At 38.4% G+C, this 26,398-nt stretch overlaps 1 pseudogene across 1 annotated transcript; it reads right to left on the bottom strand.

The window, feature by feature from the left end:
- Positions 1 to 1,095: 1,095 nt before the first annotated feature.
- On the bottom strand, positions 1,096 to 26,220 carry LOC308424293 (thymidine kinase 2, mitochondrial-like; annotated as a pseudogene). Its single transcript has 2 exons — positions 26,113 to 26,220; positions 1,096 to 1,682 (listed from the first exon to the last, which is right to left on the bottom strand). The product of its transcript is annotated as a thymidine kinase 2, mitochondrial-like (transcript).
- Positions 26,221 to 26,398: the final 178 nt, after the last annotated feature.

The following is a 26,398-nucleotide window of genomic DNA, read 5'->3' as shown; positions in this document are numbered from 1 at the left end:
GCTTGTTTTCCCAGTGTAGGGTAATGCCAGGGTGTTGAGGTGGGAGTGGGTAGGTAGAAGTGGGAGCATCTTTATAAAAGAAGGGGGAGGGGAGGAGAGGGAATGGGATAGGGAGAGAGAGAATAGATAACATTTAAAATGTAAATACATAAAATATTTAATAAAAAAGAAAAGAAAAGAAATAAGATAAAAGAGATTCTTCTATTAAGAATTCTTTGTGTAATTTGTATCCCATTTTGGGTTATGTGGTTTGCTGATGTTTAGTTTCTTGAGTTCTTTATTTATTTTGGAAGTCAGATGTGGAAAATTCTGTAGACTGTCATTTTGTCTTTTTGATGGCATCCTTTGCCTCAGCTTTTCAGGTGACACATGTCTGTAACTCAAAAGGCTGATGAGAGTTCAAGGCTTGTCTTGGCTATAAAGTATAACCCTGTGTGTGTGTGTGTGTGTGTGTGTGTGTGTGTGTGTGTGTGTGTGTGTGTGAGAGAGAGAGAGAGAGAGAGAGAGAGAGAGAGAGAGAGAGAGAGAGAGGAGATCAGAGTTTAGCTGTAGAATTTATTTGCTACCATAGAGCAAAGAAACATCACATTCCCCCAAAACAGATGCTCTGGTTGAGCAAAGGGGCAAGTACTGGACTATTCATTTGCCAATCCCTAAGATGCTCCCTTCAGGACTTCTGGTTCAAAGTTCCTGCCTTTCTCAAGATTATGCTGGACTGCAGGTGCTGATGGACAATCCCCTGGCTGCTGTTCTTTCTTTATACTACCAAAAGGCCCACGACCTCGAAGAGTCCCTGCCCTCTCTGGGTTTCAAATTCTTGCCCATGGGGTGACCTGATGCATAAGACCCAGGAACACAGCAATTATTTTTACACAGGGCGTCAGCATCAGGAAGCCACCAGGAGATTCACCAGGGAGAAAGTGTGCTGCAAGGATCTGACAGACAAAAGCCTTTGGAGTACAATAAAAAAACCATTGTGAAAACAGATCTGATCAGGTAATAGACCCTCCTGAGAGTAGATTCTTTCAAATGTTCCTAGCAGCTAACCTGCCCTGCCTGGGCTGTTCTTGGCACTGTCTTGTAGACTGTACAGCCCTAGGGTCCATGCTTCCAATTCTCTGGCATTAATATCTGGGCCAGCTTTTGTTCAATTTTCTCTGAGTTGTGGTCAGCCTCAATCTCCAGAATAGGAGCTACAGCTGGGAAATGTCTGCCACTGACCAGCCAGCCACTCATGTAGAGTTGGTGAATAGTACTGAGGTACGCCACTGGAATGACTTTCTCCTCATCCCAGCACCTCATCTTCAATCTTCATCTGAAATCTCCTGAAAGTAGCAGGTTCCAGGAGTGGTTTGAAGACAAACTATCAGATCAACAGAAACATCAGTGTTCCTGATGATCCAGTCAAATCATTCAGACAGAAACTGCATTGTTTCAACCTCGGGCATCTTCTCACTTCTATACAGGTTTTCTACAAAAATGGTGGGCTGCATGGTGAGCTGCACGTATGTCTGCAGAGTGAGGTCCCATCATCTAGCACCATGGTACATGAGACTCAGAGGGTTATGGCTGTGGACATTTCTCCACTTGAGCACAGGCTCCATTAATACCTCAACGTCTGTTGTATTGGAGAACTCCAGGCATGTTGTCTTTCCACTTGCAATACTGTCCTCGATACAAACCTAAACAAGATAAAACTGAATATGATCCACCTTGATCTGAGCCATCTTTCTCTGCTCCATGGAAGATTTTTCTATCTTCTGATATCTTCATTTTTTTCTTTAAAAATTTGAAATTCTTGTCATACAGGTTTTTCACTTGTTTCGTAAAAATTATACTAAGATATTTTAGGTTATTTGTGGCTATTGTGAAGGGCATTGTTTCCCTAATTTCTTTCTCAGACCATTTATCATTTGTATTTAGGAAATTATACTATTTTTCAAAAGTTTATTTTGTATCCTGTCACTTTGCTGAAGGTGCTTATCAGCTGTAGGAGTTTCCTGGTAGAAATTTTTGGGGTCACTTATGTATTATATAATCCACAAATAGTGATACTTTGACTTCTTTCTCTTCAATTTGTATCCCCTTGATTTTCTTTAGTTGTCTTATACTCTACTTAAACCTTCAAGGGCTATATTGAAAAGATATGGAGATAGAGAAAAACCTTTTCTTGTCCCTGATTTTAGTGGAATTGCTTTAAGTTTCTCTTGATGTAATTTGATGTTGGCTATTGGCCTGCAGTATATTGCCTTTATTGTGTTTAGGTATGTACCTAGTATCCCTGATCTTTCCAAGACTTTTATCATGAAGGACTTTTGAGTTTTGTCATAGGCATTTTCAGCATCTAATAAAATGGTCATGTGTTTTTGTCTGTTTGTTTATATTGTGGATTACACTGACAGATTCTCCTAAGTTGACCCATCCTTGCATCTCTGGGATGTAACTTACTTGATCATATTGGATGAATCTTTTAATGTCTTTGAGAATTCATTTTGCAGGTATTTTATTGAATATTTTTGCATCAATGTTCATAAAGGCCTGAGATTATTGTTCTTGGCTGAGTCTTTGTGTGGTTTAAGTATCAGGGTGACTGTAGCTTCATAAAATGAATTAAGCATATTATTTTTGCTTGTATTTTGTGGAATATTTTGAAGAGTGTTGCAATATCTTTTTCAACCCAAATCGCCAATTTGTTGCAATATCCTCTTCAACCCAAACAAACCCATTCAATGAAAACACAATTCAGGAGCTGGAGAGATGGCTCAGTGGTTAAGAGCACTGACTGCTCTTCCAGAGGTCCTGAGTTCAATTCCCAGCAACCACATGGTGGCTCACAACTATCTGTCATGAAATCTGATGCCCTCTTCTGGTATGAAGACAGAACTTTCATGTAAAATACACGAATAAATAAATCTTAAAAAAAAAAAAAAAAACACAATTCAGTAATTAGGAAAACAAGCTGCACATCTATTTAGGGCCGGTTTACCACTACACTCTCTATTCCCCTCCTAGGAGATACCTTATCACTTGCTGTTAGCTGTCCTCTTGTTCCCATTCTTCCTCTCCTTCCCACCTCTGACTCCTCTTTCCTTTTACTCCTTGTCTCTTCCTCTTCCGTTTCCTCTCATTTTTCCCACCGCCTCTCCCTGTCCAATCATGTATTGGCTTAACATAAATCTACAGAAGAGTATTGGTATTAATTCTTCCTCAAAGATGTGGTAGAATTCGACACTAAACCTATCTGATGCTTGACATTTTTGGGGGAGGAAGACTTTTAAAAAAAGATTTGTTTATTTATTATATATAAGTACACTGTAACTGTATTCAGAAGAGGGCATCAGATCTCATTATAGATGATTGTGAGCCACCATGTGGTTGCTAGGACTTGAACTCAGGACCTCTGGAAGAGTAGTCAGTGCTCTTATCCACTGAGCCATCTCTCCAGCCCTGGAGGGAGACTTTTAATGACTGCTTCTATTTACTTAAGGGGTCTATTTTGATAATTTACTTGATTGTGATTTAGCTTTAGTAAGTGATATCTATCAAGAAAGTATTACATTTTGCTTAGATTTTTTCAATTTTGTGTAGTACAAGTTTTTGAAGTAAGACTTAATGAGTATTTGGATTTCCATGGTGTCTCTTGTTATGCCATGTTGCAGTAGCCTCTCCAATCCAAATAAGCTTGTGCAAAGAAAACACAACTCAATTAAGATGAATAAAAATTGCATGTCGATATTGGGTACATCTACCACTATGAGATCCCTATTCTTTGTAGTTTCTCCAGGATAAATGCCTAAGCTTCAGCTTCCTTCTACCTCCTCTTCTTTCCTCTGCCTTTTCCTCTCTCTTCTCTTTCTCTCCCAACTCTTAAGATCCACTTACCCTTTCACAGCCCAATCACTGGCTCTTGCCTTTATTTTACAAGTTAAAATGGGGAGAAAGTTTCAGTGAAGTCACCAGAGTAAGTGATTCACTCCTCATCCTAGGCAGTCTCTCTTGGAGATGTGTAATTAGCATCAAATACAAATGCAATCAGGACAACCCACTTCCCCCACTTTTGTCTAGTTAAAAGGCTCTTTTCCCTCAGATATAAATTGAATACCACTATTACCATTCTACAATTTATAAAGTATAAGATACACTTAACACACAGTCTATCAATTTTGTTTTTTAAATAAAGCACCCTGCCACTTTCCCTAACTTAAAAAAGACATATAATTTTATACCTAACTTATGTACTGGTTTTTAGATTGTATGTCATCTGAAAACCATACTCTTAATTTTATATCATTTTTCTCAGTGCTAAACATCTTGGGTTTCAACAGTCTTCAACTCTGTCAGAAATCCAGGAATGATTAATATTACCTGGAAATATGAGAAGCACAAAACATAGCTCCCAAAACCCTAGCCAATTTATAGAGACTGCTTATCACCTGGACAGTCCTTCATTCCTCAAAATGTTGGAGCATCACTCTTCAGCCTTCTGATCCAGGATCATCTGACAACCTTAGTATTGCAGAATTTTAAAGCTGATTACCATGTTTTGACAGAGATTATCTGTTGACTATTCTGCATAATTTGTCATTTTTCTGGATAGTATTTTGTCTGTAGATTAATTGAGGCAATTCTTCCTAGTGGCCGCCTCACCACAGTTGGAACAACTCCATTGATGCTCAATTTCTTCTAAGGATTCAAGAAAAAGGTGCTGTGAGGAGCAGAAAAGTCTGTAATCAAGTGATCTTTAATAAAAAAAAAGTCCAGGCCCAGAAGCAGAGCTGGCCCACCTTCATCAGGACTCAGGGCCTGTCCTCAGAGAGGCTCTCATTCCTGAGCCCATGGGTGAGTCCTCATTTTCTCTCCATGGACTAGCTGGGAACAACCACTGAGAACTCTAGGGGCACAGGTATCACAGTGCTTTGTAGGAATGGATGGTACCAGCCTCCATCTGTGCCCAGAGCCAGAGCCAGCTTACCACCATCAGGACTCACTTCCTTCCTAAAGAGAGTTGAGCACCCAGAGAAACTTCAGGAGTGCTGTCCCTCCTGAGCCCATGGGTGAGTATCCACTTTCTCTCCAATGCGCTACCTGAGGAGAGACTACCAGGAACTCTTGGGGTAAAGGTATCACTGTGTTGCCTGGGAATGGACTGTTCTTGCCTCCAACTATGCCCAGAGCTTGAGCCAGAACACATTAAAACTCACAGCCTGCTCTCAGAGAGCTGAACACCCAGGGGAAATCTCCCTTCTGAGCCTATGGGCCCACAGGCTCAGAGGGGAGACAAGCTTCAGTCAGAGACAACAAGATAACTTGCATTACAGATAACAAGATGGTAAGAGGCAAGAGTAGGAACCATAAGCAACAGAAACCAAGACAACATCAGAATCCAGTTCTTCCAACATAGCAAGTAATGGATATCCTAACACTCCAGATAAACAAGATTTGGACTTAAAATTCATACCTCATGGTGATGATGAAGGGTCTCAAGAATTATGTGAATAACTCTCTTAAAGAAATACAGAAGAATCAGGGAACACAAGTAAGCTAGTAGAAACCTTTAAAGAGAAAACACAAAATCACTTAAAGAGCTACAGGAGCACACAACCAAATAGGTGAAGAAATTGAATGAACTATTTTCATTCTAAAAACAGAAATAGAAAGATTAAAGAAACCACAAAAGGAGACAACCTTGGAGATATAAAACCTAGAAAAGAGATATGGAGTAATAGACACTAGCATCACCAACAGAACACAAGAGATGGAACAGAGAATCTAAGCATCAGAAGACACCATAGAAATCATTGACACAATGGTCAGAGAAAATGCAAAAATCAACAAGCTCCTAACCCAAAACATCCAGGAAATCCAGGACACAATGAGAAGACAAAAGCTGAGAATAATAGGTGTAGAAGAGAGAGAATGCTACTAACTAAAAAGCCTGCTAAATATCTTCCACAAAATCATAGAAGAAAACTTTCCTAACCTATAGAAAGTGATGACTATGAACACAGAAGAAGCCTATAGAACTCCAAATAAATTGGACTAGAAAATAAATTCCCCCTGACAAATAATAGTCAAGACACCAAATGTTCAAAACAAAAAAGAATACTAAAAACAGTAAGGGAAAAAGGACAAATAATATATAAAGGCAGAACTATAAAAGTTACACCAGACTTCTCTCGAGAGACTATGAAAGCTAGAAAATCCTGGACAGACATCATACAGACTCTAAGAGAACACAAAAGCAAGCACAGGTTACTATATCCCGCAAAACTCTTAATTACAATAGATGAAGAAACCAAGATATTCCAGGACAAAAGTAAATTTACACAATATCTGTCAACAAATCCAGCCCTATAAAGGGTAATAGAAAACTCCAACACAAGGAGGGAAATTACATGCTAGGAAAAGCAAGGAAATAATCTTTTTGCAACAAACCCCAAAGAAGAAAAGTGCACAAACACAATTCTACCTCTAACAGCAAAAACAAACAAACAAAAAAACCCCAAAACAAAAACAAAACAAAAACCAAACCAAAACAAACAAACAAAAAACCCAGGAAACAACAATCCCTATTTCTTAATATCTTTTTAACACCAATGGACTCAATTCCCCAATTAAAAATCATAGACTATCAGATTGGATATGGATCCAGCATTTTGCTGCATAAAAGAAAACTCATCTCAGAGACAAAGACAGATACTACCCCAGAATAAAAGGCTGGGAAAAAAATTTCCAAGCAAATGGTTCCAAGAAACAAGCTGGAGTAGCCATTCAATATTGAATAAAATAGAATTTCAACCAAAAGTTATCAAAACAGATAATGAAGAACACATTTTACTCATCAAAAAAATTCTATCAAGGTGAACTTTCAATCCTGAACATCTATGCTCCAAATACATGGGTACCCACATTCATAAACAACTCCACTAAAGCTCAAAGCTTCTATTGCACCACAACAATATTAGTGGGAGACTTTAACACCCCACTCTCATCAATGGACAGATCATGGAAGCAGACACTGAATAGAGACACAGTGAAACTAACTGAAGTTATGAACCAAATAAATTTAAGAAACATGTAAAGAACATCTCATCATAAACAAAAGAATATACCTTCTTCAAATAACCTCACAGTACCTTTTCCAAAATTGACCATATAGTTGGTCACAAGTCAGACCTCAACAAATATAAGAAGATTGAAATAATCCCATGTATTTTATCAGATCACCATGGACTAAGGCTTGTCTTCAATACAACATAAACAACAAAAAGCCCATATACATATGGATTCTTAACAATGCTCTACTCAATGATAACTTGGTCAAGGAAGAACTGAAGAAAGAAATTAGAGATGTTTTAGAATTTAATAAAATGAAGTGGCAACATACCCAAATTTATGTAATCCAATGAAAGAAGTGCTCAAGGGTGTGGGCTGTGCCTCCCCTCCCCCACAGAAGGTGGAGTATTTCCTGAAGTGGAAGGGGTTCACAGACGCTGATAATACTTGGGAACCAGAAGAAAATTTAGATTGTCCAGAATTAATTGAAGCATTTCTTAATTCTCAAAAAGCTGGTAAAGAAAAAGATGGTACAAAAAGGAAATCTTTTTATCTGACAGTGAATCTGATGATAGCAAATCGAAGAAGAACAGAGATGCTGCTGACAAACCAAGGGGCTTTGCCAGGGGTCTTGATCCTGAATGAATAATCTGTGCCACAGCCAGCAGTGGAGAGTTAATGTTTCTCATGAAATGGAAAGACTCAGATGAGACTGACTTGGTTCTGGCAAAGGAGGCGAATATGAAGTGTCCTCAGATTGTCATTACCTTCTATGAGGAGAGGCTGACTTGGCATTCTTGTCCTGAAGATGAAGCACAGTAATTGTTTGCATTTATATATATATAATCTGGATCTTGGGTTTTGAATTACTAGTGTGGAAAAATAGCATTCTAATGAAAATTAAGTTTGATATGCTGGTTTTAAAGGTATTGACAGTAGTTGGGATATTTTTTTGGGTTTTGTTCTGCATCAAAAGGCACTGATTCATTTGAGGAAGTAAGAGCTTTCTGTAGTGGCTTTCTTTAACAATAGAATATTTGATACCATGTTGTATTTCCTCAGCTTTGAAGAATAGCTTCTCTTAAATGCTGGGGAGATTTTACAGTCATTACTAAGGTCAGAACTTATTTTTAACTGGGACACAGAAGGACCATTATGGGTTTTTTTGTTCTTATGCAGTGTATACATAGAACATATAACTTTTTTGTCTTGTTTTTAATACTCAAAACAACTGAAAAAAACACAAGTTGATGAGATTCCATCATTGTGAACATTTTCCTAAACCATAATCTTTCAGATTAAGAAGAGTCTAATTTATTAGAGAGTTTAAAAGCAACCACATGAGAATTGATGTATCATCAAGTAAATACAGTAGTTTATTTACAGAATGTTGTCTATATCAACTCTCCACTTCAGAAAATGGAGTTAGACAAAGTAGTAGTGTGATTCAGTAACAAGACTTGGGCTGAGTGTGGTGGTGCACACCTTTAATCCCAGCACTCTAGAGCTCTGACTTAAGGCCAGTTGGTCTACAGAGGCAGGACCCCATCAGCCAGTCTTGTAAAGGTTCCTCTGATGAACCAACATTCCTTTGCAGAAAGTTAAAATCTGTACTAAAAGGTTATGATTCATGGAATCTGTTTGATGTGGAAATAGAATCATGGTTGGAGCTGATGTTGGCAATTTAAGACCTGCTGACTGAGTGAACAAAATTTGCCAATATCAATTAATGACCTGCATGTTTTTTCTTTACCCTGACTCATTCCTCACTAGTAAGATCAAGCTTTTCAGTATTTGGGATCTGGTTTAATGAGCCAGAAAAGTAACTTTGTAGTTTCAGAATGTCATCCAACTGTATATTTACTTTATTGTAAATAATGGTGGACAGTGGTCAATAAATGGTTTTATATTCCTTAAAAAAATGAAAGAAGTGCTCAGAAAAAAACTCATAGCTCTGAGTGCCCCCAAAAAGCAACCGGAGAGAGCAACACTAACAGTTTGACAGCACACCTGAAAGCTCTAGAACAAAATGAAGCAGATACACCCAAGAGGAGTAGATGGCAGGAAATAATCAAACTCAGAGCTGAAATTAACCGAGTAGAAACAAAGAGAACTAAATAATGATTCAACCAAATCTGGAGTTTGTTCTTTGAGAAAATCAATGAGATTAATAAACTCTTAGCCAGAATAACTTGAGGGTGCAGAGAGAGTATTCAAATAAAGAAAATCAGAAATAAAGGGGGAGACATAACAACAGAGACTGGGGAAATTCAAGAAACCATTAGATCTTACCATAAAAGCCTATACTTAACAAAATTGGGAAATCTAGAGGAAATGGAAAATTTTCTAGACAGATACCAGGTACCACAAACTTAAATCAGTATCAGGTAAACCATCTAAACAGTTCCATAATTTCTAAAAAAAATAGAAGCGTAATCAACTTTCCCCCAAGCCCAGGAACAGATGGGTTCAGTGCTGAATTTTATCAGACCTTCATAGAAGACTTAATACCAATACTCTCCAAACTATTTCACAAAATACAAACAGAAGGAACCCTACCCAACTCATTCTTCCAAGCCACAATTACACTCATATTTTAACCACACAAAGACACCACAAAGAATGAGAACTTTAGATCAGTTTCCCTCATGAACATTGATGCAAATATACTCAATAAATTCTTGTAAACTGAATCCAAGAAAACCTCAAAAAGATCATTCACCATGATCAAGTAGGTTTCATCTCAAGGATGCAGAAATGGTTCAATATACAGAAATCCATCAATGTAATCCACCATATAAACAAACTCAAAGAAATAAGCACATAATTACATCATTAGATGTTGAGAAAGCATTTGCAAAATTCAACACCCCTTCATGTTAAAAGTCTTAGAAAGATCAGGAATTCAAGGCCCATACCTAAACATAGCAAAAGCAATAGAGGGCAAACCAGCAGCCAACATCAAATTAAATGGTGAGAAACTTGAAGCAATCCCACTAAAATCAGGGACTAGACAAATCTGCCCACTCTCCTCCTACCTATTCAATATAGTATTGAAAGTAGTAGCCAGAGCAGTTAGACAACAAAAGGAAGTGAAAGAAATACAAATCAGAAAGGAAAAAGTGAAAATATCACTATTTTCAGATGATACGATAGTATACTTAAGTGACCCCAAAAATTTCACCAGAGAACTTTTACAGCTGATAAATAACTTCAGCAACATGGCTGGATATAAAATTATCTCAAACAAATTAGTAGCCTTCCTCTATTCAAAAGACAAACAGGCTGAGAAAGAAATTAAAGAATCGACACCCTCTACAATAGTCACAAAAATATAAAATATCTTGATATTACCCTAACCAAGCAAGTGAAAGATCTGTATGACAAGAACTTCAAGATTGTGAAGAAAGAAATTAAAGATCTCAGAAGATGGAAAAATCTCTCATGGTAATGGATTGGAAGGATCAACATAGTAAAAATGGTTATCTTTCTGAAAACAATCTACAGATTCAATCCAATCCTCATTAAATTCCAACTCAATTCTTCATAGAGTTGGAAAGAGAAATTTGCAAATTCATCTGGAACAACAACAACAACAGCATAAAACCCCAGAATAGCCAAAATTATTTTCAGGAATAAAAAAACTTCTGGGGGAATCATCACCCCCAACCTCAAGCTGTATTACAGATTAATTGTAATAAAAACTGCATGATATTCATACAGAGACAGGAAGGTAGATCAAAGAATATAATTGAAGAACCAGAAATGAACCCACACACTTACTGTCCCTTGATCTTTGACAAAAGAGCTAAAAACATTCAATGAATAAAGGACAACATCTTCAACATATGGTATTGGCTCAACTGCCAATCAGCATGCAGAAGAATGTAAATCAATCCATTCTTATCTTCTTGTACTAAGCTCAAGTCCAAGCGGTTGAAGACCTGAACATAAAACCAGGTACACTGCAACCAATAGAAGAGAAAGTGCAGAAGTGCTTTGAACACATAGGCACAGGAGAAAATTTCCTGAACAGAACACCAATGGTTTATGCTCTAAAATCAAGAATCAACAAATGGGACATCATGAAACTTCAAAGCTTCTGTAAGGCAAAGGACACTGTCAAGAGGGCAAAACAGCAACCAACAGATTGGAAAAAGATCTTTAACAACCCTACATCTGATAGAGGGTTAGTAGCCAATATATACAAAGAAGTCAAGAAGTTACACTTTAGAGAATCAAATAATCCTATTAAAAATGGTATGCAGAGCTAAACAAAGGATTCTCAACTGAAGGATTTTGAATGGTTGAGAAGAACTAAAGAAATGTTCAACATCCCTAGTCATTAAAGAAATGCAAATCAAAAGAACCCTGCGATTCCACCTCACACCAGTCAGAATGGCTAAGATAAAAAATTCTGGTTACAACAGATGCTGGTGAGGATGTGGAGAAAAAGGAACACTCCTATATTGTTGGAGGGATGCAAGCTGGGTCAACCAGTGTGGAAATCAGTCTGGTGGTTTCTCAGAAAATTGGACATAGTACTACATGAGGACCCATCTATACTACTCCTGGGCATATACCCAAAAGACACTCCAACGTCTATCAAGGACACATGTTCTACCATGTTTATAGCAGCCTTATTTATAATAGCAGAAGCTGGAAAGAACTCATATGTCCTTCAACATCAAAATGGGTACAGAAATTGCAGTTCATTTACACAAAGGTGTACTAATCAGCTATTAGAAATAATGACTTCATAAAATTCCTAGGCAAATGTATAAAACTAGAAGATATCATCCTGAGTGAAGTAACCCAGTCACAAAAGAACAGCCATGGTATGTACTCACTGATAAGTGGATACTAGCCCTAAAAGCTCTGAGTTCCCAGGAAACAATTCATGGAACTTATGAAGCTCAAAGGGAAGGAAGGCCAGAATGTGGATGCTTCAGTCCTTCTTAGAAGGGAGAACAAAACACTCATGGAAGGAAATAATGGGACAAATAGAGAAGTAGGGATTGGAAAAAAGATCATTCAGAGACTAACTCATCTAGGGATCCTTCCCATATGCAGCCACTAAACCCATGCACTATTGCCATGCCAAGTAGTGCTTACTGGCACAAACTTGATATGGATGCCTCCTCAGGAGCTCTGCCAGAGCCAAACTGATACAGATGAGGATGCCTGTAGCTAAGCATCAGACTGAACACATGAACCCCAATGAAGGAACTAGAGAAAAGACTGAAGAAGTTGAAAGAGTTTGCCACCCCATGGGAAGAACAAAATTATCAACCAACCAAACCCACCACAGCTCTCAGGACTAAAACACCAGCCAATGAGTTTATATGGAGAGACCTATGACTCCAGGTGCATATGTAGCAGAGGATAGCATTGTCTAGCATCAATGGGAGAAGAGGCCTTTGGTTCAGTGAAGGCTTGTTTGCCCAGTGTAGGGGAATACAAAGGTTCTGAGGTGGGAGAGGGTGGTTGGTGGGGGAAACACCTTCATGGAAGCAAAGGAAGGGGGCAGGTGGATGGGACTGAAGGAGGGAAGGGGTTAACATTTGAAATGTAAATACAAAGAATATCCAATAAAAATGTCCATAATTGTCATATTCTATAGACTTCTGACACCTGTGAAGATTACTTATCTATGCAATGTGTTTTAGATCTGTTAAGCTTTCATTACTCTCAGCCATTTTTAATTAAATTATCTCAAAAATACCCTTTTAATTTCTCAGAACCATGAGTTTACTCTCTGGTCCCTAACTTGTATTGCTCAATCATCTAAAAACGGTTTTATAATCACAGTTATAGGACTGGGTTTAAGCCTTGTATATGTATATGTCTATGTGAGAGTAGCAATATTAAATCCAATTTTTTATCAATAAAAATGTATACTAATGAAAACTTAAATTTATATCAAAAATTCTGTATCAGTGTAAGAGACTATGACTTCAACCTTGTTTTAATTACAAAAATTTCTATCATTTTCAGAGATAGCTATGTAATATTTTGTTTAAGAGTAAATTTGCCAACCTATTCCTATTTCTCTAATTTCTATGATATACTATATCTCCCTTTTTGTTCCACCCTCTTCCCTTTTACCTAAGAAGGAAGGATAGAGAAGAAGAAAGGGAAGGTAGAAATCCCTGAGTTTAAACTTTCTAGCTCCCTTCCTGTCCAAAGCTACATTTGTAAAGTATCCCTTCAATGACAACATATCTATAATTCATACAATAACCAGAATCATCCACCACAACATAAGTAATTGGGGTGATGATCTTCTTTTGTCTACTTCTAACTAAATTGGTGTGAAGAATTCCCTTCTGGGGGTTCAAGGGAAAATAGAAAAATTGGCTTTGTCAAAGAGGAGAGCTAGCTGGCATCATTTGCCTTCCAGTCACTATGTGCTGAGAAAGTTCATTGCTTAGCTGACCATGACAATCTGAAAGGCTGGATAGGCAGGTGAGCTAGCTGTTCTAGAAATGTTCTGGAAGTAAGTCTTTAGAAGAAGCAGATTAGATGTAGTTGAGGTAGAATCAAACACAGAACTGGAATGGAAAGTCCCAGAATCTCAGTATCCTGGAGTGTGGATCTTTTCCCGGCTGCCTTTTTCTTTTTTCATCCTGTGGCTCACAAAACTTACAAGCAACATATTGTTCTGTAAAGGACATTCAATTGGAGTGTTCAGGGTGCATGGATTGGTTTATTTATTTATTTTTTAAACAACTTTATTTTACAAAACAAAGATAAATGAACAGATTTTAAACATTTTTTTTGCTTAAAATTATATATTTTTGTCAGTACTTTTTCCCCAATTTTAACATAGTTTTTACATAAAACTATATGAATATATTTTTTAGTCAGTACTTGATTTTTTTCAAGGTTTGATAGTATGCCTTGAAAACTTAATAGTTGCAATGAGCATAAAGTACATGTAAAACAAAATGTAACATGAAAATAGTTAAAGTTTTCTTGTTTTGTAAATTTTTTTTTGTTTTGTTTTGTTTCCTTTATTTCTTGGACTTCATACAGTCTGTGAGTTGTTTCTGGGGAAGTGCAAGCCTCTGGGGTTAGCATCCAACTATCAGTGACTGCATATTATGTCTGTTCTTTTGTGACTGGGTTATCTCACTCAGGATAATATTCTCTAGATGCAGCCATTTTCTTAAGAATTTGGTTAAGTCATTGTTTCTGGTGGCTGAGTAGTATTCCATTGTGTATATGTACCACAATTTTTGTATCCATTCATCTTCTGAAGGACATCTGGGTTCCTTCCAGCTTCTGGCTATTATAAATAGAGCTGCTATGAACATTGTGGTGCATATATGTTTGTTGTGTATAAAGTGTCTCTGGGGTATATGCACAGAAGTGGAATAGCTGGGTCTTCAGGTAGTACTATATCCAATTTTCTGAGGTATCGCCAGACAGATGTCCAGAGTGGTTGTATTAGTTTGCAACCCCACCAACAGTGGAGAAGTGTTCCTCTTTCTCCGCAGCCTCGCCAGCATCTGCTGTCATCTGAGTTTTGGATCTTGGCCAATCTGACTGGTGTGAGGTGGAATCTCAGGGTTGTTTTGATTTGCATTTCCCTGATGGCTAAGGATGTCGAGCACTTCCTCAGATGTTTCTCGGCCATTCGGTATTCCTCAACTAAAAACGTTTTGTTTAGCTCTGTACCCCATTTTTTAATAGGGTTATTTGATTCTCTGGTGTCTCGCTTTTTGAGTTCCTTGTACACCTTGGGTATTAGGCCTCTATCTGATGTGGTGTTGGTAAAGATCTTTTCCCATTCTGTTGGTTGCTGTTTTGTTTTCTTGACGATGTCCTTAGCCTTATAGAAACTTTGCAATCTCATTAAGTCCCATTTGTTAATCTTTGACCTTAGAGCTTGAGCCATTGGTGTTTTGTTCAGGAAATTTTCTCCTGTGCCTATGTGTTCTAAGGTTTTCCCTACTTTCTCATCTAATAGTTTCAGTGTATCTGGTTTAATGTGGAGATCTTTGATCCACTTACACTTGAGCTTTGTACAAGGAGATAAGAAAGGGTCTATTTTCATTCTTTTGCATGTTGAGTGCCAGTTGGACCAGCACCATTTGTTGAATAGGCTGTCCTTTTTCCATTGAATGTTTACCGCTCCTTAGTCAAAAATCAGGTGACCATATACATGAGGGCTCATTTCTAGATATTCATACTATTCCATTGATCCACATGCCTATTTCTGTACCAGTACCATGCAGTTTTCAGCACAATTGCCTTGTAATATAGCTTGAGGTCAGGGATAGTGATTCCCGTAGATGGTTTTTTTGTTGTTGAGGATGGATTTCGCTATTCTAGGTCTTTTGTTATTCCATATGAAATTGCACATTGATCTTTCCAATTCCATGAATAACTGGGCTGTAATTTTGATGGGGATTGCATTGAATCTGTAGATTGCTTTTGGTAGGATGGCCATTTTTAAGATGTTGATTTTTCCAATCCATGAGCATGGGAGATCTTTCCATTTTCTGAGATCCTCCTCAATTTGTTTCTTTAGAGGTTTGAAGTTCTTGTCATACAGGTCCTTCACTTGCTTAGTTAGAGTCACACCAAGGTATTTCATAGTTTTTGTGACGATTGTGAAGGGTACCTTTTCCCTAATTTCTTTCTCCACATGTTTGTCCTTTGAGTATAGGAAGGCTACTGATTTCTTTGAGTTGATTTTGTATCCAGCCACTTTGCTGAACTTGTTTATCAGCTGTAGGAGTTCTCTGGTGGAGTTTTTGGGGTCACTCAAGTACACTATCAAGTCTTCGGCAAAGAGTGATGGTTTTATCTCTTCCTTTCCGATTTGTATTCCCTTGATCTCCTTTTGCTGTCTAATTGCTCCAGCCAGGACTTCCAGTACTATGTTGAATAGGTAGGGGGAGAGTGGGCAGCCTTGTTGAGTCTCTGATTTTAGTGGGATTGCTTCAAATTTCTCACCATTAAGTTTGATGTTGGCTGTTGGTTTGCTGTATATTGCTTTTATTATGTTTAAATATGGGCCTTGGATTCCTGTTCTTTCCAGGACTTTTAACATGATGGGGTGTTGGATTTTGTCAAATGCTTTCTCAGCATCTAGTGAGATGACCATGTGATTTTGATCTTTGAGTTTGTTTATATGGTGGATTACATTGATGGATTTCCTTATGGTAAACCATCCCTGCATCCCAGGGATGAAGCCTACTTGGTCACGATGAATGATCGTTTTGATGTGTTCTTGGATTCAGTTTGCAAGTATTTTGTTGAGTATTTTTGCATCAATGTTCATAAGTGAGATTGGTCTGAAGTTCTCTTTCCTTGTAGTGTCTTTGTGTGGTTTAGGTACGAGGGTTATTGTACCCAAAAAAATGAGTTGGTAATATTCCATCTGATTCTATATTTTGGAATAGTTTGGAGAGTATTGGTGTTATATCCCCAATAAATGTCTGATAAAATTCTGCACTGAACCCGTCTGGACCTGGGCTTTTTTTGGTTGGGAGGCTTTTGATGACTTCTTCTATTTCTTTAGGTGTTATAGGGTTATTTAGATGGTTTACTTGTTCTTGGTTTAACTTTGGGATCTTGTATCTGTCTAGGAATACGGCCATTTCCTCCAGATTTTCCAATTTTGTGGAGTATAAGTTTTTGTAGTAGGATCTGATGATTTCTTGAATTTCCTCAGTTTCAGTTGTTATGTCCCCACTTTCCTTTCTGATTTTGTTAATTTTGGTACTCTCTCTTTGCTCTCTAGTTTGTCTGGCTAGGGGTTTATCAATCTTGTTGATTTTCTCAAAGAACCAACTCTTTGTTTTGTTGATTTTTTCAATGGTTCTTTTTGTTTCTATTTGGTCTATTTCTGCCCTAAGTTTGATTATTTCTTGCCGTCTACTCTTTTTGGGTATATCTGCTTCCTTTTCTTCTAAGGCTTTTAGCTGTGCTGTCAGGTTGCTGATGTAAGCTCTCTCCAGTTTCTTTTTGGAAGCACTTAGGGCTATGAGTTTTCCTCTCAATACTGCTTTCATTGCATCCCATAGGTTTAGGTATGTTGTATTTTCATTTTCGTTGAATTCTAGAAAATCCTAAATTTCTTTCTTTATTTCTTCTTTGACCCTGCTATCATTTAACAGAGCGTTGTTTAGTTTTCATGTGTATTTGGGCTTTTTTTTGTCTTTGTTGTTGTTAAAGACCAGCCGTAGACCATGGTGATCTGAGAGGATGCATGGGAGTATTTCAATCTTCTTATATCGATGGAGGCTTGTTCTGTGTCCAATTATGTGGTCAATTTTTGAGATGGTGCCATGGGGTGGTGAGAAGAAGGTGTATTCTTTTACTTTAGGATAATATGTTCTGTATATATCTATTAATTCTAGTTGGTTCAAAGTCTCTGCTAGTTTTGCAGTGTCCTTGTTCAGTTTCTGTTTCTCATTGTGTCTTGGATTTCCTCGACATTTTGGGTTAGGAGCTTTTTGTTTTTTGCATCTTCTCTGGCTGTTTTGTCTATGTTTGCAATGTTGTCTTCTGCCCCTGAGATTCTCTCTTCGATCTCTTGTAATCTATTGGAAATGCTTGCTTCTGTGACTTCCGTTTCTTTTTTTTGGTGTTCTGCTTCTAGGGTTATCTCTTTTAGCATTTTCTTTATTGTGTCAATTTCCATTTTAATTTCCTTCTTTTATTCCTTTATTTCTTTGGTTCTGTTTTCCTCTAGTTCTTTGAGTTCTTTGAGTGTTTTTCTTGTTTCTTCTTTAAAAGCTTCTGAATCTTTTTGCTTTTCCTGCCTTTCTTGTTTAAGTAACTCTATCAGCGTCTTGAGGTATGATTTCAGGTCTGTGCCTTCTTTTTCTGGAGTGTTTGGAATTCTGATGTTTGGTGTTATGGGAGAGCTGGGTTCTGGTGTTGCTAGATTGTCTTGGTTTCCTGGGGATATACTCTTTCGCTTTCCTCTTGCCATTTTGTTGTCAGTGATATGTTCTTGCCTTTCCTTTGTATCTGGTCTGTGTCCCTGGATCTCCACTGGTCCAGGTGTCAGATGGGCCAAGCCCTTTTCTATGCCTCAGAATCGTCGGGCGGGAACAGAAGTTCCAATGTTTTGTTCCTGGTCGCTGGCTCAGGCAGGGCAGGGCAGGGCAAGGCAGGGGGTGCACTTTCTGTGTGCACTCCACAGAGATCTCTCTGCTCCCCGGCAGACAGGTCTCCCACCCACCAGTTGCTCAGCCTCTACGAGCTGCCGTTCTGGGTGGCAGATGGGCCAGGCTCCGCTCTGCGTCCTGAAGTCGCCTCCGGGTGGAAACAGAAGTTCTAATGTTCTGTTCCGGGTCGCTGGATCAGGCACGGCAGAGCAGGGCAAGGCAGGGGTGCACTTTCCGTGTGTGCTCCGCAGAGATCCCTCTGCTCCCCTGCAGCCTAGGTCTCCCACTCACCAGTTGTTCAGCCTTTACGAGCTGCCGTTCCGGGTAGCAGATGGTCCGGGATCCGCTCTGCGTCCTAAAGTCGCCGCCGGGTGGAAACAGAGGGTCTAAATTTCCGTTACTGTTCGCTGGATCAGGCAAGGCAGAGCAGGGCAAGGCAGGGGGTACACTTTCCGTGTGTGCTCCGCAGAGATCTCTCTGTTCCCCGGCAGCCCAGGTCTCACACCCACCAGTTGTTTAGCCTCTATGAGCCGCCGTTCCGGGTGACAGATTGGATTGGTTTATGAAGCTCAATAAAGGAAGATGAATGTCTTTCTTCAGAGGTTAGTTTGATCACATTCTGTAATATAATTTTGTATACATGTCATCCTGGTATGTAATAACAAGTTTGAGAAATTTGTACCCAATAAATGTTACTGGCTGTATATAGTCATTTTAGTCTTAGTCATTTCCAGAGCTGTCTCCATATACAGAGAGAAAAACATCACCACATACATATCACCTATTTGTTGACTGTGATATTCACCCTTTTTTTCTCTGTCGCCAATGTGTTCAGGAGGTCTCACTTTGTCATGCCTGATCTTTATCGACTTGTCAGGAACCTACAGCTTTTCTTTTCCTGTGGAAATATAGGCATAACCCTTCCCAGCATAACACATTTTCCATTTTTCATTCTGATGTCAGAATATCTTTAAGAGAAACAGGCTTATTTAGTTCAGTAGTTTTCCCCCCACAATACAATGTCTTTGAGCAGCTGTGCTGTTTTATTCATTAGCATTAAAAATTTAAGGTTAATAATGCACTATGTAATCCATCTTTGGAGGTTTTATTGCCCCCCATTTGCCTATTAAGCATCTTCTTTATAGTTAGACTAGATCTCTCTATAATCTCTTGCCCTGTAGGATTGTGTGATATGCCTGTAGCATGTTTTATATTATAATATTAAAAAACTGCATCATGTTATTAGAGATATACACTGGACTGTTGTTTGTTTTAATTTCTATGGATATTCCCATAATTACCATAACTTCTAACAAATGTGTAATTACAGAGCCAGCTTTTTCTGATGCTAAGGCAGTTGCCCATTGAAATCCTGAATATGTGTCTATAGTATGTTTCAATTTACCAAACTCTGTTAAATGGAAGACATCTATCTGCCAAATATTTTTTTGAGGACCCTTAGCTTAGTTCCTGTAGGCAGTGGGGTTTGGTAATATAATGAGCAAGTAGGACATTGCCTCACAATTTCCTTGACTTGATGCCAAATGATAGAGAATTCTTTCTTTAAACCTTTGCAGTTAATATGGTGCTTTTAATAGAATTCTGAAGCCTCTAGTACACTTCCTATCAATAGCTGGTCAATTTCATTATTATCTTGCACCACAGGGCCTGGAAGACCTGAATGAAATCTTATAACACTTATTTCTGATTGTTTGTTGTAGCTGAATAAATAATGAAGTCAATTCAGAACCATCCTAAATTTAGCAGTGAATATGTGTAAAACAACCCTTTTTGCATATTGAGAATCAGTTACTATATTAAGAGACTCTTGAAAATCTGACAACACCATGGATATCACATATAATTCAGATTTTGAGCTGACTTACTGGGACTCTCAGCCACCTTACTTACATCTTCTGACTTAAATCCTGACTTTCTTGACTTACTGGCATCAGTGTAAAATGTAGGGACTCTAGATATTGGAGTTTCCTTTATTATATGAGGGAGAATTCAATTAGTGCTTTTTATGAACTGAAGTCACTTGCTTTTAGGGTATCTGTTGTTAATCTTTTCCAAGAAATTACTGCATGCTCTTTGCCAGTCTTCATCTTGTGCCCATAAGGAGGCAATTTCTGCATTAGTAAATGGCACCAGAATTTCAGCTGGATCCGTTCTAATTGTCGAAGTCTCTTTTTCCTTTTTATTATCATTTCAGAGACCTTCTTAATGTAGCTGTTTAGTTTCTTACTCTGTTTATGTGCTAAAAATATCCATTATGAGATATAATCTCCCTTCTGCATGAGAATTCCTTTAGGAGAATGAGTAGAATGAAAGATGACTAAGATTCAGGCCATCTTTGGATCAATACAATCTATATGTGAATCCTGCAATTTCCTTTCTGCTAAAGCTAACTTCTCAGCCTATGCTGATAGTTTTCTTGGGCTATTTAAATCTTCATCACCTTGTAAGGTTTGAAACAAATTGCTTCGCTCTTCAGTGGCCAAGCCAATCTCGGGCTGCAGCCAGTTAATATCTCCCAGTAGCTTCTGAAAATCATTAAGGGTCTTTAATTGATTTCTTATGACTTGCACCTTTTGTGGCCTAACCCTTTGCAGACTTATTTTATTCCCTAGATAATTAATACAATCCCTTCTTTGAATTTTTTTTAGGGGCGACAGGTGACGAACCAATGTGTTAGGCAAAAATCCACTAGAAATTTAAGATTTTTGGCCTGAGAGAGTTTTATTTTCTAAGTAAGAAAGGGCTAACACCATATTGAGTCACATGATGCCTCAACCCTGGGAACCTTAACTAAAGAAACACAGAGGCAGTCTGCTTGCAGGCTCTAGGTTTCCTGCTGTGAAAAATACAGACAGCTCTTGAGATACAAAGAGTTAGAGATTAGAAACTGCCTGCTTCTTCAGCAAAAGTTGTTTAGAGAATGTTTTAATTAAAAAGCTGGTTTATTTGTTTTAAAGATGATATAAAATTTAATGCTCTATTAATTCTTTCAGGATACCCATATTCTTTGTATGTGGGTTCTATGGGAATTTTGGGTTAAAATCCCTACAAGCTGCCTACTTCTTTTTTTTTTTTTTTTGCATTTTTAAATTTATTCAGATTCAGAATCCCCTAAAATGTGGAGGGCTATTCAGTATTATTATTCCTGGGATAAAGTTTATTTTATGTGCATTTGTGTTTGTATACTACTTTTTTAAACTTTATTTTAAAAAACAAAGATAAAAGAACAAATTTTAAACATTTTTGCATAAATGTATACGAATACATTTTTTGTCAGTGCATGGCTTTTTTTTTTTAAGGTTTGATATTCTGCATTAAGGTCTTACTAGTTACAATGAGCAAAAAGTACATGTAAAACAGGATGTAACCCGGAATTAGTCAATGTTTTCTTGGTGTGTAAGGATTGAGCATAATGTTTTTTTGTTTTTGTTTTTTTTCTTGAACTTCACACAGTCTGTGAGTTGTTTCTGGGGCAGTCCGAGCCCTCTGGGGTTAGCATCCGACTATCAGTGACTGCATATTATGTCTGTTCTTTTGTGACTGGGTTATCTCACTCAGGATGATATTCTCTAGATGCAGCCATTTTCTTAAGAATTTGGTTAAGTCATTGTTTCTGATAGCTGAGTAGTACTCCATTGTGTAAATGTACCACAATTTTTGTATCCATTCATCTACTTAAGGACATCTGGGTTCTTTCCAGCTTCTGGCTATTATAAATAGAGCTGCTATGAACATTGTGGTGCATGCGTCTTTGTTGTATATTGGAGTGTCTCTGGGGTATATGCCCAGAAGTGGAATAGCTGGATCTTCAGGTAGTACTATGTCCAATTAAGCTGCCAACTTCTTAATGAGAGGCATTACTGAAAATGTGATTAAATTTGTTTTTATAGTTAGAAGAAGAGAATACAAAGTTTATCTGAATCATGTGGGAATTTTGCCCACGGTTCAGAACTAGGATAGGGAAGATTAATCACTTACTCCAAGTAGAGAATAGTGATATTTGCCTGTTATAAAAGTTATTAAAAATAAAAGTTTGTACACCAGGCTGAGTGAATACAGTCATATTTTATAGAAGTTATTAGTAAGTAAAAGCTCCAGGTAAAAGTAAAAACTTAACAGTTAAGTGATATATTTAAGTCTGCAGGATAACTTGCTCTTCGTACATGAGGTCTATGGGAATTTTGGGCTTGATTTTTTCTGACATGACAGATTAGAGAAGCCTAAAATTGACTCTGAAAATATTGTCCAGTTTAATTCATTTGCTTTATATTGTTTTCATTTTCAAAATGGGTATGATTTTGAGTTTTGTGATAATATTAGAATGGCCACTCCACCTTGCTTCTTGGGGCCATTTGCTTGGAAGGTTTTTTCCCAACCTTCTACTCTGAGATAGTGTCTGTCTTTGTTTCTGAGATAAGTTTCCTGTATGCAGCAAAATGCTGGATTCTGTTTATGGAGTCTGATAGCCTATATCTTTTTATTGGGGAATTGAGTCCATTTATGTTAACAGATATTAAGGAATAGTGGTTGCTGTTTCCTGCTATTTTTGTTTTTAGAGATAGAATTGTGCCTGTGTGTCTTTCTTCTTTTGGTTTTCTTGCTTAGGTGTTTTCTTGTTTTTACTAGGATGTAGTTTCACTCCTTGTATTGGGTTTTCCACCTATAATTCGTTGTAGTGCTGGGCTTGTGGTCAGATATTGTTTAAATATAGTTTTGTCTTGGAATATCTTGGTCTCTCCATCTATGGTAATTGAAAGTTTTGCTGGGTATAGCAGCTTGGGCTGACACTTGTTCTCTCTTAGGGTCTGCATGATGTCTGTTTAGGATCTTCTAGCTTTCATAGTCTCTGTTGAGAAGTTGAGTATGATTCTGATTGGTCTGTCTTTATATGTTACATGACCTTTCCCCCTTACTCCTTTTAGTATTCTTTCTTTGTTTTGAACACTTGCTGTTTTGACTATTATGTGTCGGGATTAATTTCTTTTCTGGTCCAACCTATTTGGAATTCTGTAGGCTTGTTTTATACTCATGGTCATCTCATTCTTAAGGGTAGGGAAGTTTTCTTCTACGATTTTGTTGAAGATATTTACTGTGCCTCTTAGTTGATATTCTTCGCCCTCTTCTAATCCTATTATCCTTAGGTTTGGTCTTCTCATTGTTTCCTGGATCTCCTGGACATTTTGGATTAGGAGCTTTTTGGTTTTTTCATCTTCTCTGACTGTTTTTTCTATGTTTTCAATGTTTTCTTCGGCTCCTGAGATTCTCTCTTCCATCTCTTGTAGTCTGTTGGAAATGCTTGCATCTGTGACTCCTGATTTTTGTTTTTTTTTTTTTTTTTTTTTTTTTTTTTTTTTTTTTTTTTTTGGGTTTCTACCTCCAGGGTTGTCTCCTTTACTGTTTTCTGTACTGTTTCTATTTCCATATTCAATTCCTTCATCTCTTGGGTTCTGATTTTCATGTATTTCTTTGAGTGTTTTCCATGTTTCCCCTTTAAAAGCTTCTATTTATTTATGGTTGTCCTTCCGTACTTGTTTAAGGGAGTTATTCATGCTCTTCTCAAAGATCTCCATCATTGTCTTGAGGTATGATTTCAGGTCTTAGTCTTCTTTTTCTGGAGTGTTTGGCACTCCACTGCTTGCTGTAATAGGAGAGCTGGGTTCTGATGTTTCCAGGTTGTCTTGGTTTCCATTGCTTAGGTTCTTTTGCATTCCTCTTGCCATCTTGTTGTCTGTGATTATGTTTTGTCTTGTGGTCAGTGATTGGTACCCGTCTCTCCCATGGACCTGAGGTCAGTGCTGTCTCACCAGGCCTGTGTTCCTGGATCTCTGCTGTTGCAGGAGGCAAATGGCCTGAGTGTTCGTTCTGCATGCATGGGCTTTCTGGGTGTATATCGAGTCCCTATGGCAGAGGTCCTGCTTTCCTGAACTAACTGGAGGATTGTATTTTTAGTGTGCCCCACCTTGCCCTCTCTGTGCTTTGGCTACACACAGTGAAGTCTCACCAGGCCTCTGTCTCTGGATATCTGCTGTTCCAGGTGGCTGGAAACCATGTCCCAATGTACTTAATGTCTATAAGTCCCTGAATGAGTTCCATCATTCCACTAAGAGGATGAAGACACTGATGAATGTCTATGATGAAGTGCCACAACCAACTGCTAATTACTGCTGGGGTAGTGATGGCTCAATATTAGATGTACAGTTGAAGAAAGAATAGATGTAGTCTCATTGAAAGTCAGGGAAGGGTTTTGGCAGTAAATGAGAATTTTAGGCCTTGACTTGTATATCAGGTGACCATCACCTCCTCTCTTCTGAGCTGCTCATATTGCCCAATTAGTCCTGACCTGGAGGTCATGATTCCTTCATTTGCTAGTTGTTTCTCCTTGCCCTGTTTCCCAAGAGTCTCTTCAAGGTAAAGTATTTGTTTATAGCAATCAGGGAATTCCCACTGGGAACAGAAAGGGTCCTCTCCCAACTCTCCTGGGAAGGCTAAGAGAGAAGGCAGGATCATAAAATCACAGCAGCTTGTATCACTGGGAAAAAGTTAACAAGTCTGAGACTCAATTTGTTATGCAGGTTCGCCATCCACAGAAGACAAGCCCAGCCTGTTCTGTAGAGGAAAAGGCTGTAGACTTGGCTACCTGAATTATGATAAAACTTGGATATGATCTGTATACTGTGCTACATATAATAAGAACTTTCAGGATTAAGTTATTAGGGGTTTACCTAGTAGTCTCTGCTGCAAGAGCAAGAAGCAGCCATTCAGTGACACCTTGTTGGACTGATAAGTGGTAAGTTGGTCATAGTCTTGGGCTTTCTTGTGGGATGCAGGCATCACATGGGACTGAAGACCAGAAGAAGCTGGATCAGTCTTTCGATTGTGTGCACAACACCATAGACCTGTGACCCCCTAATTGTCTGATTTTCTTCCTTCACCCTGGTCTACCTCACCCTTGTGCCCAGTATTCCTTCCTCTTTACCTTCCTTTGTCCTCTATGCATTTAATGTGTCCTGACAGTTTGTTTCCTGTCATACTCTAGGTCAGTACAAGACACAACACATTAATACTTTGTTGTTCTGAGATCAAGGATCTTAAGTGAGGCTGAAAGCCATGGCCATGAGATCAGTGATGGTCTGTTATAAACAGCCTTCTACCACACAGGGGACCAGCCATATGTGCTCTTACAGCAGTTTTGTCTTGACTGCAAAATAGATCTCATGTAGCCTAGCCTTGTTGTCTTGCTATATTAGGTGAAACCACAGATTCTGATTTACAACTCTCTAGATCCTAGAATTTGGAAGTCTAAGTTTTTGTCTGTTTTTTGTTTTTTCTTCGAAGATTTGTGAGAGTTGAATATTGCCAGGTAGACCATTTTTGCCCAGAACTTATAATCCGGCCATCATATGCTGAATAATGCTGGGGTTGTGGTCTGGCCAACCAGGCTTATTTACATAATACATATGAAGACACAGAAGGCTGGACAGGCAAGTCAATAAAGACTTTGGTTGACTAAATCATTTTCCTTGGGCTCTCTGTCTTTGTCTCTCTTTGTTCTGTATCTCTGTTAGTCAGTCAGTCTCTCTGTGTCTGTCTTTCTCTGTGTACCTCCCTGCCTTTCTGTTTGTCTATCTGTTTGTCTTTGTCTCTCTGTCTCTGTCTCTGTTTCTGTCTTTCTCTCTGACTTTCTCTTTATCTATCTCTCTTTGTCTGTCTCTCATACACTCTGCCTCTGTCTTTGTCTCTCTCACATACACATGTGTGCATGAGCACACACACACACACACACACACACACACACAGAGAGAGAGAGAGAGAGAGAGAGAGAGAGAGAGAGAGAGAGAGAGAGAGAGAGAGTAGAGGGAGGCTTTCACCCAAAGTACTAAGTTATAGAATACTTATAACTTACCAAACCCTCTCCCATTGTTCTCCTTTGCCTTTCAATACTTTCCTCAGAGTTTCCTACAGTCAGACATGTAGGGAATCTCACCACCAATGCTGCTCTGTTGGTCGCCATCCAGCTCTGTCTTAGGAGCTCTGGTTTATGCTGAATCTCAATGAGCTCAACTAGAAGACACTGAAGACTGCGTTCTTCACCTCCACTTGAGAACCTGTGTGTCAGAGTGGAGAAGGTAGTGACTAAGAGCCAGGCTCTGATACTGTGCCACATACACTCCCACTCCTAGGTGTAATCT

Source organism: Micromys minutus (genome assembly GCF_963924665.1).
Source record: "Micromys minutus genome assembly, chromosome: 9".
In the NCBI taxonomy this organism is placed as follows: domain Eukaryota; kingdom Metazoa; phylum Chordata; class Mammalia; order Rodentia; family Muridae; genus Micromys; species Micromys minutus.
This window is presented reverse-complemented; position numbering and strand designations above follow the sequence as displayed.